This window comes from Euprymna scolopes, chromosome 26 (genome assembly GCF_053919585.1).
Source record: "Euprymna scolopes isolate OS-2025 chromosome 26, ASM5391958v1, whole genome shotgun sequence".
In the NCBI taxonomy this organism is placed as follows: Eukaryota; Metazoa; Mollusca; class Cephalopoda; order Sepiida; family Sepiolidae; genus Euprymna; species Euprymna scolopes.
The window spans coordinates 76,587,518-76,598,200 of record NC_136507.1 but is presented as its reverse complement, the minus strand read 5'-3'; the positions used below and the strand labels follow the sequence as shown (position 1 = coordinate 76,598,200).

Below are 10,683 nucleotides of genomic sequence, written 5' to 3'. Positions count from 1 at the left end.
AGAGTTCATGCCTCAGCACCATAAAGAAGTACTGTTTCTACTGTGGCAACTGTAGGGAAACGCGTGACTTACTTGACTAGCACGTGTGCATGATTTAAAGGGTCGGTCGTGGAACGAAATGAAAAAGAAAGAAAGGAAAAACTAATATGGCGAGACAGTTTGTTTTATGGTGAATAATCACGTGACTGCAAATGAGACTGGTCTATAAAACCGGACGTGAAGTGAGCATGAGGCGAGTTGAGTTCCTACGCAGACGTGTGGAAGTCAGCTAGAAAGATGGTTGCGTTTGAAAGTCGGGAGTTTTGACAAATGTCGAATTTAACCGAGAGATTGGTGATTTGAAGCGCAGAATAAATAACACTCGAGTTATTTAAGTCTTACTTTCAACTTTTCTGAGAGAGTGGATAACCATATCTTCCTAAACTTGTGACATGCACTCTATGCCAGTGCCATTTTAAGTTAGGTTCAAAATGCGTAAAAGCACCCCCTCCTTATTATTATTCCAATGAAAATTATATTGCTTAATGCTCCAAAAGATTTCTCAATAAAAATCCGAAAGTGTAAGATAGTGTTACAACGATTTATTTGAAAGAACAAATAATAAAGTTTTCGTTTGCTTCGAAGCAATACTAAATATGTGGAAAGAATTATGTCTAAATATAATTGGATGGCGTCGCAAATCTATTTAATTGCACGCGTTTTCTTTTCGTAAAAACCTAAATATTTTTGGAAAAAGAAAAAAGGTAATCATTGGCAAATACGTACTGTAAAGTTGTAATTAAGAAATCCATTCGTAATATGCAAAGGGTGGAGGGTATTTAACTATTCTGTACGTTCAGCTAACACATTAATAAGCAAAAGAGGTAAATGTGAGTATTGGAATACTCTGGCCAAATCACCGTCAAAAAAAAAAAAAAAAAATTGTCCGCATCCATCAAACTTATACATAGGCTCCGCCGCTAGTTTTTATTATCACCAGAAAAGATATATTATTTTAATAAGAACGAATTACTATTATTACTCATGCATTTTATCTTTGTATCTTTTTTCACTTTTTTCTTCCAGATTATAAAAAAAAAAAAACAAAACAAAAAAAAAAAAAAATGGTTGGCTGGCCTATTACGAAAAATATATTTGCTTTCGTTTTATTTGGTTTTAGTAAGAAAAATAACGAAATAACACTATTTTTGTTAACAAATTACTAAGTCTGTTGAGTTAGAGCAAAATGAAAATTCCGACACAACATGTCCTGCTTCTTTCACCCATGTGACGTCACTTCCGGTTCTATTAATTACCGAAAATTCTCACCCCGATTTCAGCAAGATGTGAAGAAAGGTTGAAGAAAATGGAAAAAAATTGAGGAAAGAAATAATCATGGAAATGTGGATTTGATGGGTGCAAACAGTAACTACAATTTTCTGCCATTCAAAGTCTAGAGAAATCCATTGGCAGCGAAAAGCAATGATAAACAGTTCAAAAACAGAAAACAAATTGCAAGAAGCAGAGCATTGGGCATCCAGGAAGACTTAAAAATGTTTACAAGAAAGTCACCGCATATCAAGGTCTACAGGCAACTCGATAACGATTATTGGGTGAACACCGTAACAATCGGTAATTATGGAAACTAGGTAGAAACTGATTATTTACGAGGACATCCTAACAAGAATTTATTTACGTGGGACTTGAAAACAACCATGTCACAGTCAGCTGGATAGCAGCCCATCGTATTGTGTTCCACAGCTATAGGAAAGAAACATTGCTCATGGAATTTTCATTTAGTTTTTGGTACAGATAAAGTGTAAGGGAAATTGTTGACAGTAGTTATAGCTAGGCGAGTGTTTGCCGTGAATGTTTTGATACTTGTGCATATTAGGAACCGGCGGCCATATCTCAGCGTCCGCCCGGCTTTACCAGTAACATGACGTCATCGCTCGATTTTATTTTTCCAGTAATCTAACGTAAGACGCAGATCAGCCAATCACAATACACTATAAAGTAGATGACATAAAAATTAGAAAACAAACAAACAAACTAGTTGTTGCTTGGAAATTAGTGAAGGTAGCAATATGAATTTCTCAACGTTAGAAAAACAGCTTGAAACCCCGGTGAAAGTGATTGATTTTTGTCAGGAAAGAAAAATTGATATCACGGAAAATGAATTGCACATGTGGTGCTAGTTGCGTCTTGGCAAGGAGAGGCTCTTTGCGCCAGGAATGTAGGTGGAGATGCCCAAATACAAGTTGCAGGAAGTGGACATCTATAAGAAGTGACACTTTCTTTCATCCAGCTAGAATCACCATTGCAACCACCCTAAAAAGTATTAAAAAATACTTGAAAAAAATGTTGGTTTCCTTGAACCTTACTTTTGAAACTTTTCTACATTTTGTTTGAAAAAGAAATTATATTGTTGAAACTTTACTGAAGAAATACTTGAAAACAAAAAAAAAAAAAGAAAAGATTTTTGTGTCTTTTCTTTGATGAAAAATAGTTTTTACAACAATTGAACCTTTTTTAAAACCTTTTCTTACAATTCTCTTTAAAAACATCTTGAAAAAATTTAAAATAAATACATAATCTGTTTACAAAAACAATTTAATTATACTTCTAGCATATATGTGTGTGATTCTTTTATATATATATATATATATATATATATATATATATATATATATATATATATATTAGTCATCGCGCGAAAGAGCAGGACACAAAACGTTTTAAATAATAATAATAATAATAGAATAACAATAACAAAGACTTTCGCTGGCGAGGACTACTATTGAGCGTAACAAGTTATACAATCCTTTTGAAATTTTCATCTCTATTTTTCTCGTTATGTACTGAATATTTTTAATGAAACCTATTATTACATTGTAAAGATTTTCTATTCTGAAAAAAGTTTAAAAAAATTTAATCTAAAAAAGTTATTTAAAAGTTTTTGTAAAAAAATTAAGATTTTCTCATTATTCAGACATGTATGACAAAGAGGGAGTTGCAAAAAAGAGTTGTCGTGTGAGGAGAAATAGAAACTGAAATAGAGAGAATATTCAGAAAAATTATCTATATATATATATAATGAAAAATTTTATATATATGTGACAATTACGTCACCCGCGCGTCGTCCAGTGGTGGAATGACCCCGGTTGTCGGTTCTGATGTTTCCTCAGCGATGATGTCACGGCCGGTTTCCTGAAACAGACTTGTCATGCAAAACAATTGAAGGGACCAAGTCAATAAGCGTTTCTTTTTGTTTAAACTTCTTTGTATTCAATCAGGGTACAATCGCAGTTAGCTGTTTAGTTAGGGACTGGCCACTTGTTAACTGCGAGGTTTTCTCTTCTCTCTCCGACAGACAACTCAATTATCTACGTGACAGGGTCAATCGATGGGGGAATCTTCGTTCGTCGGACCCAAGGAAGCAAAGCTCTCTCTCTAACTCTGACTCTCAATCTCTCAAGGCTCGCTGCTTATATTGTGGGGGCGTGGACTGGGTCTCTTCCCGTTTCAGGTCGTTGGCCAATCAGAATTAAGGGATCACTGTCCGTCAAATCTTCGCCAGGCGGCCTATACCCAAAAAAGGAGCTGTCTTTCTTTCTCTGTTGGCATTCGGGTGTTCTCTAATGGAACTTGACAGGTCGTAAAAACAGAGATGCCCAACTTAATTATTTTTGAGAGGACATAAAAACAGCTGAATCCGATTCCACAAAGGCCACGCGTCTTTTCAATAGGGTCACTTATCGCCCCGCTGTTTGTCGACTGTTTGCCTTGTACATCGGAATTTCATTGGTATCCTCGCCACCCACGGGCTGTCATGGCCAATTTAACGTCATCACGTTCTCTCACCATAAGCTATGATCTTATCTTTTTTTCTCTGTCTTTCTTTCTCTTCCTTTCGTCATTTACAGCTGCCTTTTTTTCCTTTTCTTTTTCTACGGGTTCACCGCTACTCTTGGCCTTTTGGTCAGGATCAAAGTGCAGCATCTGTTCTTCGGATGCCGCACTTCCATTTCTTGTTCTCTTTCGGTGGAGGAGAAATCCTTCACGACTGGGACAATTCTTATTTTTGTACCCTGCAGCGTCTCTCATATATATATATAATGAAACATTATACATATATAATGAAACATCATATATATAATGAAAAATTTTATATATATATATAAAATTTTTCATTATATATATATATATATATAGTGAAAAAATATATAATGAAAAATTATATAATTTTTCATTTCTTATATATATAATTTTTCATTTTATAATTTTTCATTTCTTATGTATATATAATGAAAAATTCTATATATATTATGAAAAATTATATATATATAATGAAAGATTATATATATAATGAAAGATTATATACATATAATGAAAGATTATATATATATATATATAATGACAGATTATATATATATAATGAAAGATTATATATATATAATGACAAATTATATATATATAATAACAAATTATATATATATATAATGACAAATTATATATATATATAATGACAAATTATATATATATAATGAAAAATTATATATATATGTAATGAAAAATTATATACATATATATATATAATGAAAAATTATATATATATATGTAATGAAAAATTATATATATATATATAATGAAAAATTATATATATATATATAATGTAAAATTATATATATATATAATGTAAAATTATATATATATATATATATATATATAGAATTAAAAATTATATATATATATAGAGAGAGAATGAAATATATATATATATAAATATCTATATAGAATGAAAAATTATATGTATATAATGTACATTTATATCTGATCTACCTCTGCATTCCATGTTTAAAAAGGATGTGTCCTCTATAGTATTAGACCTAACTGAATGGTTAATTGTAGGTATTGACCATTTCATACCCTCTAAAAAGTTTCAGAAAAAACCTAACAGCCAGCCATGGTTCTCCCCAGAATGTGCTGCTGCCATTGCGCACAGAAATCACTTTTTCCACTGCTTCAAACGTAATAGATGTATGGAAACTAAAGCCGTTTTCAGGACTGCCAGCAACCATTGTAAGAAAGTAATAAGGAACGCAAGAGTGTTGTATGCTCAATCTGTTAAGTCCAAAGTAGCTGAGCAGCGGCTTGGTTCCCACCAGTTTTGGCAAATAGCAAACAGAATCCTGAACAGAAGCGTGTGCTCCATCCCAACTATTATCAATGGACGTGAGGTAATCTCGTCAGCATCAGACAAAGCCAAACTCTTTGTCAAGAACTTTGCAGCTAATTCTACCCTTTGCGACCAAGACCGCCAACCCCCAATATTTCCTCCTGTATCAGAAAACACGCTATGTGATATACGTATATCTGTACGTGATGTTGCGAAGCTAATCAAAAACCTTGATTCGAGTAAAGCAACTGGCCCTGATGGTATTCCAATTATAGTACTCAAAAAACTTCAACCTGAATTAGCGCCCATACTTACAAAACTGTTTAAACGTTGTCTTAAGGAGAATAGTTTCCCATCTCCCTGGAAAATCTCATCAGTATGCCCTGTATTTAAGAATTCAGGTGATCGCTCATCCCCCTCTCAGTACAGGCCAATAAGTCTCCTGTGCGTCATGAGTAAGTTGCTAGAATCTGTGTTAAATACAGAAGTAATCAAACATCTCAACAAAAATAACCTTCTTAGTGACACTCAATATGGTTTCCGTTCTGCTAGATCTACAGCAGATGTCCTTACAGTTATATCGCATAGGATTAGCAAATCTCTCGACGGTGGCAATCTTTCTAGGGCAATTGCTCTTGACATATCTAAAGCCTTTGATAGGGTATGGCATAAAGGTTTACTTCATAAGATCGCTAGCTATGGTATAGCTGGAAAAGTCTTCTCAATTATTAAATCATTTCTTTCTGATAGGTTCATAAGAGTAGTAGTTGAGGGGCAAAAATCAGAAGCTCACAGTATTAATGCCGGTGTCCCTCAGGGATCCATCCTGGGCCCAACTCTTTTCCTGATCTACATTAATGATCTTCCAAATCATATCCTTACATCATTTGTAGACATTTATGCTGACGACACTACCATTTATGGTACCACATCTAAGACAGTAAACGACCAAGTTCTCTCCAATTCTCTCTCCTCTGATCTTGAGCACGTAGTACAATGGGGAAAGGAGTGGCTGGTTACTTTTAATGCATCTAAAACCAAGCTTCTCTCTTTACATCATCAACATTCTAATCCACATTTGTCATCAATTGAAATGAATGGCTCTCGTCTTCAGGAGGCCTCAAGTTTTGACAAGCTTCTGATAGAAGGGATACGAAGAGAAGCTATTCTCCGGATATTGAGCACCTTTTTATGACTATATTCCAGTTTAAGCGAATTTCTTTTATGCTACCTCAGTCTAGAAAGATTTGTTTTTACGGTCTGTTGCAACGAAAACAAACTGTAAATAATTCAGTTTCAAAAATACCAAAGTAGAATTTGTGTTAACCGAAATACATGTTTTTATGTTATAGAAATGATGAGTTATGACTTATTGTGTTATTAAAAGAAAAAAATAGCAGTTATGATGTAACCCCCCCCCCCAAAAAAAAACGTGAAGAACAAAAACTGGTAAAAAAAAAATGTAGATGACAGCCTTTTTTTTTGTTTTTGCTTCAAATAAAGAATCGTAGTTGAATTGGACTGTTTGTTTATTTTAAAATAAAAATCCACTGGACCACAATGTTAATTGCGAAATCACAGAAATTATTTTATTTAAAGTAATTCTAAAAATAATGCTTGAAAGTTTTTAGTTTTAATATCCGTCAAAAAACAAATAAAAACCAAAAAAAAAAAAGCAAAAAAAAAACAAAACAAAACAAAAAGAACAAAATTGAAGGAAATAACTCAAACCGGTTTATAAAAAAAAATCAATGTCGGTAAAAATAAATTAAATTAAATATGTTATCAATATAAATCAAATTTAAATAACAAACTTAAATAGAACACTTAAAACAATTCTTTCACTATAAACATTAACTAAGATACCGCTGTTTAATAAAATTAATTTTCCTTAATGTAGTATTCAAATGAGGTCACCTCTTCATTTTATATTTCGCAAGAATGATATAATTTATATAGGAATAAATAAAATAATAAAGTAATTGACCTTTTGTATATATCAATCAAATTGTGAACAAACTCCAATCTCTGGTCCCCCCTCGCCAATCTTTCACGAAAAACACCCGTCTAGCTGAATCCACTGTGAAAAATTTCCCCCACTCTATATCTGTGCCTAAATCAAAACGCGGATTCCATGAACAAAGCTTCTTTCTTAGAACTGTACACGCCTGTGGAACTCTGTTCCGTCTGCCTGTTTCCCTCCGGACTACAACTTGGATGTCTTCAAGTCCAATGTTAACAAATTCCTAATGAACCGCCCCCTTAAGTAAACACTTCACCAAATCTCCTCACTAACTTAATGTACTTGTAATAACCCTTATCCCTGAGTGGCTTCCGGGCCTTGATAAGTGGTGATCACTGTGTAAAAAAAACAAAAACAAAAAAAAAACAAATAAACAGACAGGAATACGAATTTATATATATATATATATATATATATATATATATATATATATATATATATATATATATGTGTGTGTGTGTGTGTGTGTGTGTGTGTATAGATAGATTATTAGCGCAATATTCTCCAATTCTGAGATTATTTAGCATCTCTGATATTTCAGAATTAAGACAAACTAGCGAGGGGTACCCGGCGTTGCCCGGGTGTTTGGAGGTGTGTGTGGTTTTGGGTAAATCCAAACTCCGGGGGGGGGATAAAATAAAAAAATGTTTTGATAGGATCGAACCCGAAGCCTTGAGGCAAAGTTGTAAATTAAAGTGTGAAAAAAAAAAAAAAAAAAAAGAGTGCGACGGTTTTAACCATTGGGTCACCGCGAGATGCTAATGGAAAGACGTTTGAATTTATTTAATTACTTGGATTTGGCAGGTGCACGTTTTAATGACTTAATGAGGTCAACTTTTGACTGCGGGGTAGCATTTCATTTAGTGCGGGAATGCTTTTTTTCCCCCAAGACGTTGGGGGTAGGGGGAAACATTATAGGAAAAGGCCTAACCTACATGCGGCGAGCGAAAACTGTTGAATATTTATCTTCCCGAAGTCGAGCAAATTAAATAGACAGGCGAGCTCCGTTGTTAAATCTGAGACATTACGATTTACATGTGATATAAAAAGTTTTAAAAAGTTGTAAGGCGACTGACCGCTTGTCTGAAAAAAGCCTTTCTTGGACACACACAGAAAGTGAACATACATTTTCGCTTTTATATATATAGATTCCAGAATGCAGTTGTGATTGACGGTTAGAGGGACAAAATTTCAATTTATATAAGAATAGTGATATGTCCTTATTTACTTAATTCCTCACGGGGGCTGAGTTAGACACAAGGTCAGTTTTTAATGTGTGGATCTTCTTCACACCAAAAGAAGAAATCTGGACTTGAGCAAAAATAAAAATTGTATCAATCAAGAAAGATTGTTTTTTTTTCACTCACCAAGGATGGAAAAGCCGAGTTGTAGTATCAGAACAGATAATATACTTTGCTCAATGTCAAAAAGGCAAACGAACTCAATTAGTGAACTGGTATTGTGTTTTGCTTTTGGCATTATTTGCACTCCTCAAAAGGTTGATATGCCGTAAGAAAGACCTCTCACCAAACATGAAACTAACTATCTACGTGTGTGAAAGCAGTTTAATTTGAAACACTTTAGCATCCATTAATAAATAATGCACCGCCCCCCCCTAAAAAATAGCCATCGTTTTCATCCGGTGTAAAATAAACAATCCCTGATTACTGAACGTTATCTGATTCCCCATTTTGACGATCTCACCAGCGATCAATGAATCTTAAATCAAGTCGTGGCCCTTTCTCTTTTCAGGCACCATTCCCGACTTCTCTTCAGTTCGATCAAAGAGACAGTCTCATAAACCTAGTGTCGTCTTCATGAAAATCAATTTCTTCATCTAATCTCGCTATCACCGGCGGAGACTAGCGTGGGATGGGGGAACGAGAGTGGGTGAGTGGATGACATCTATAATTCATATATTCCCGCGCTTTGTTCCTAAATGGCGGGAAATTAAAACGCTGTCCGCTAAATGCGCGGGAACCGCCATTTAAATTAATTTCCTGTTTCGCCGAGGCAACCACCGGTGCTTGCAATTGCCAGCAGCTGTTTTAAAGCAAAATGAATTCTACAATCACCCAACAACGGATAATGTACGCCAGCGTCCATTTGGACATGCTTTTATTTATTCATTATTATTATGTGCACATGGTAGATAGACAGTCAGACAGGAATATGGGAGTCAGAACGTTCGGTTGTCTTTTTTTTTTCTTACAAAGGAGTCACCGCATGTCAAGGCCCAAATGCCACTCGAGGATAAGAGTTAATGTGTGTTTTGTAGCCATTGGGACAGTAGTGTAGTAATCCTTTGTGGTAGAAATTTGATATAATTAAATTATTTATGAAGACAGTTCAATAAGAACTTGTTTACGGTGGACTTGAAGACGACCATGCTGCAGTGAACTGGAAAGCAGACCAGTTCCACAGGCGGGTAGTTCTAGAAAATAAAATTTCTTCATGGAATTCCCGTTTTGGTTTAGGCACCGATAGGGGAAATTATTGATAGTGATTTTGGCTAGACGAGTGTTTTTTGTGAAAGTTTGGCGAGGGGGGGGACCATAGATTAGAGCTCAGTCGAACACTAGCCATGAAAATAATGATAGAATAGAGACAGGCTCGCAAGTCTCTTCTTTGGGAAAGAGATCGCAGAGAAGAGAAAGGGGCATCACCTACTAGATTACGAAGTCAGTTTTGAACTCTATCGAGGCAGGATAGGGTGTTTCGAGCAGCTCCTGTTTTTAGTTATAAGAGACCTACCCACTCACCAACCTTATTTTACCTGTGGATCCTCTGAGAGTTATTTTATAATCCATGGATCCTATATATGCATATACAGTATAATAATAATAATGATGATAATAATGATGATAATGATAATAATGATGATAATAATAATAATGATAATAATAATAATGATAATGATCATAATAATAAAGATAATAATAATGATAATGATAATAATGATGATGATAATAATGATAATGATAATAATAATAATACTGATAATAATACTAATAATAATAATAATAATAATAATAATAATAATGATAGTGTTTATCGGTTAATAAAACATCACAATGAATAAATTTAGGGCAATGTATAACTGTCGCGTTCATGAAAAAAACTCAAGAAAAAAAATCTTAGGCATTAAAAGTAGGTTTATGTTGTTTTCGTTGTATATCACTAAATGAGTAATCATTTCCATTAAAAATGCAGTTAGCATTATGCATCTAAAATTGAGAAAAGCACGCTTGAAAAATGTCCATGTTATATGAATAAGCAAAATGAAATTAAAATCGCGACCGAATTTGACCTGATGTCGCATGATTTGGTTTATTCACATAATGTTGACACTTTTCAAACGTGCTTTTTTCAATTTTAGATGCATAATGCCAACTGGTTTCACAATGGAAATGATTCCCCATTTAGTAACATATAACAAAAATCAACAACATTAAACTATTTTTAATGTATAAACAGTTTTTTTTTCACGTTCTTCCATGAC

The 10,683-nt window shown here is 33.9% G+C and overlaps 1 pseudogene; it reads left to right on the top strand.

Annotated features, from left to right (window-relative positions):
• The first annotated feature begins 3,939 nt into the window (after window positions 1–3,939).
• LOC145248527 (U2 spliceosomal RNA) lies at window positions 3,940–4,149 on the top strand (annotated as a pseudogene).
• The last annotated feature ends 6,534 nt before the right edge of the window (window positions 4,150–10,683 follow it).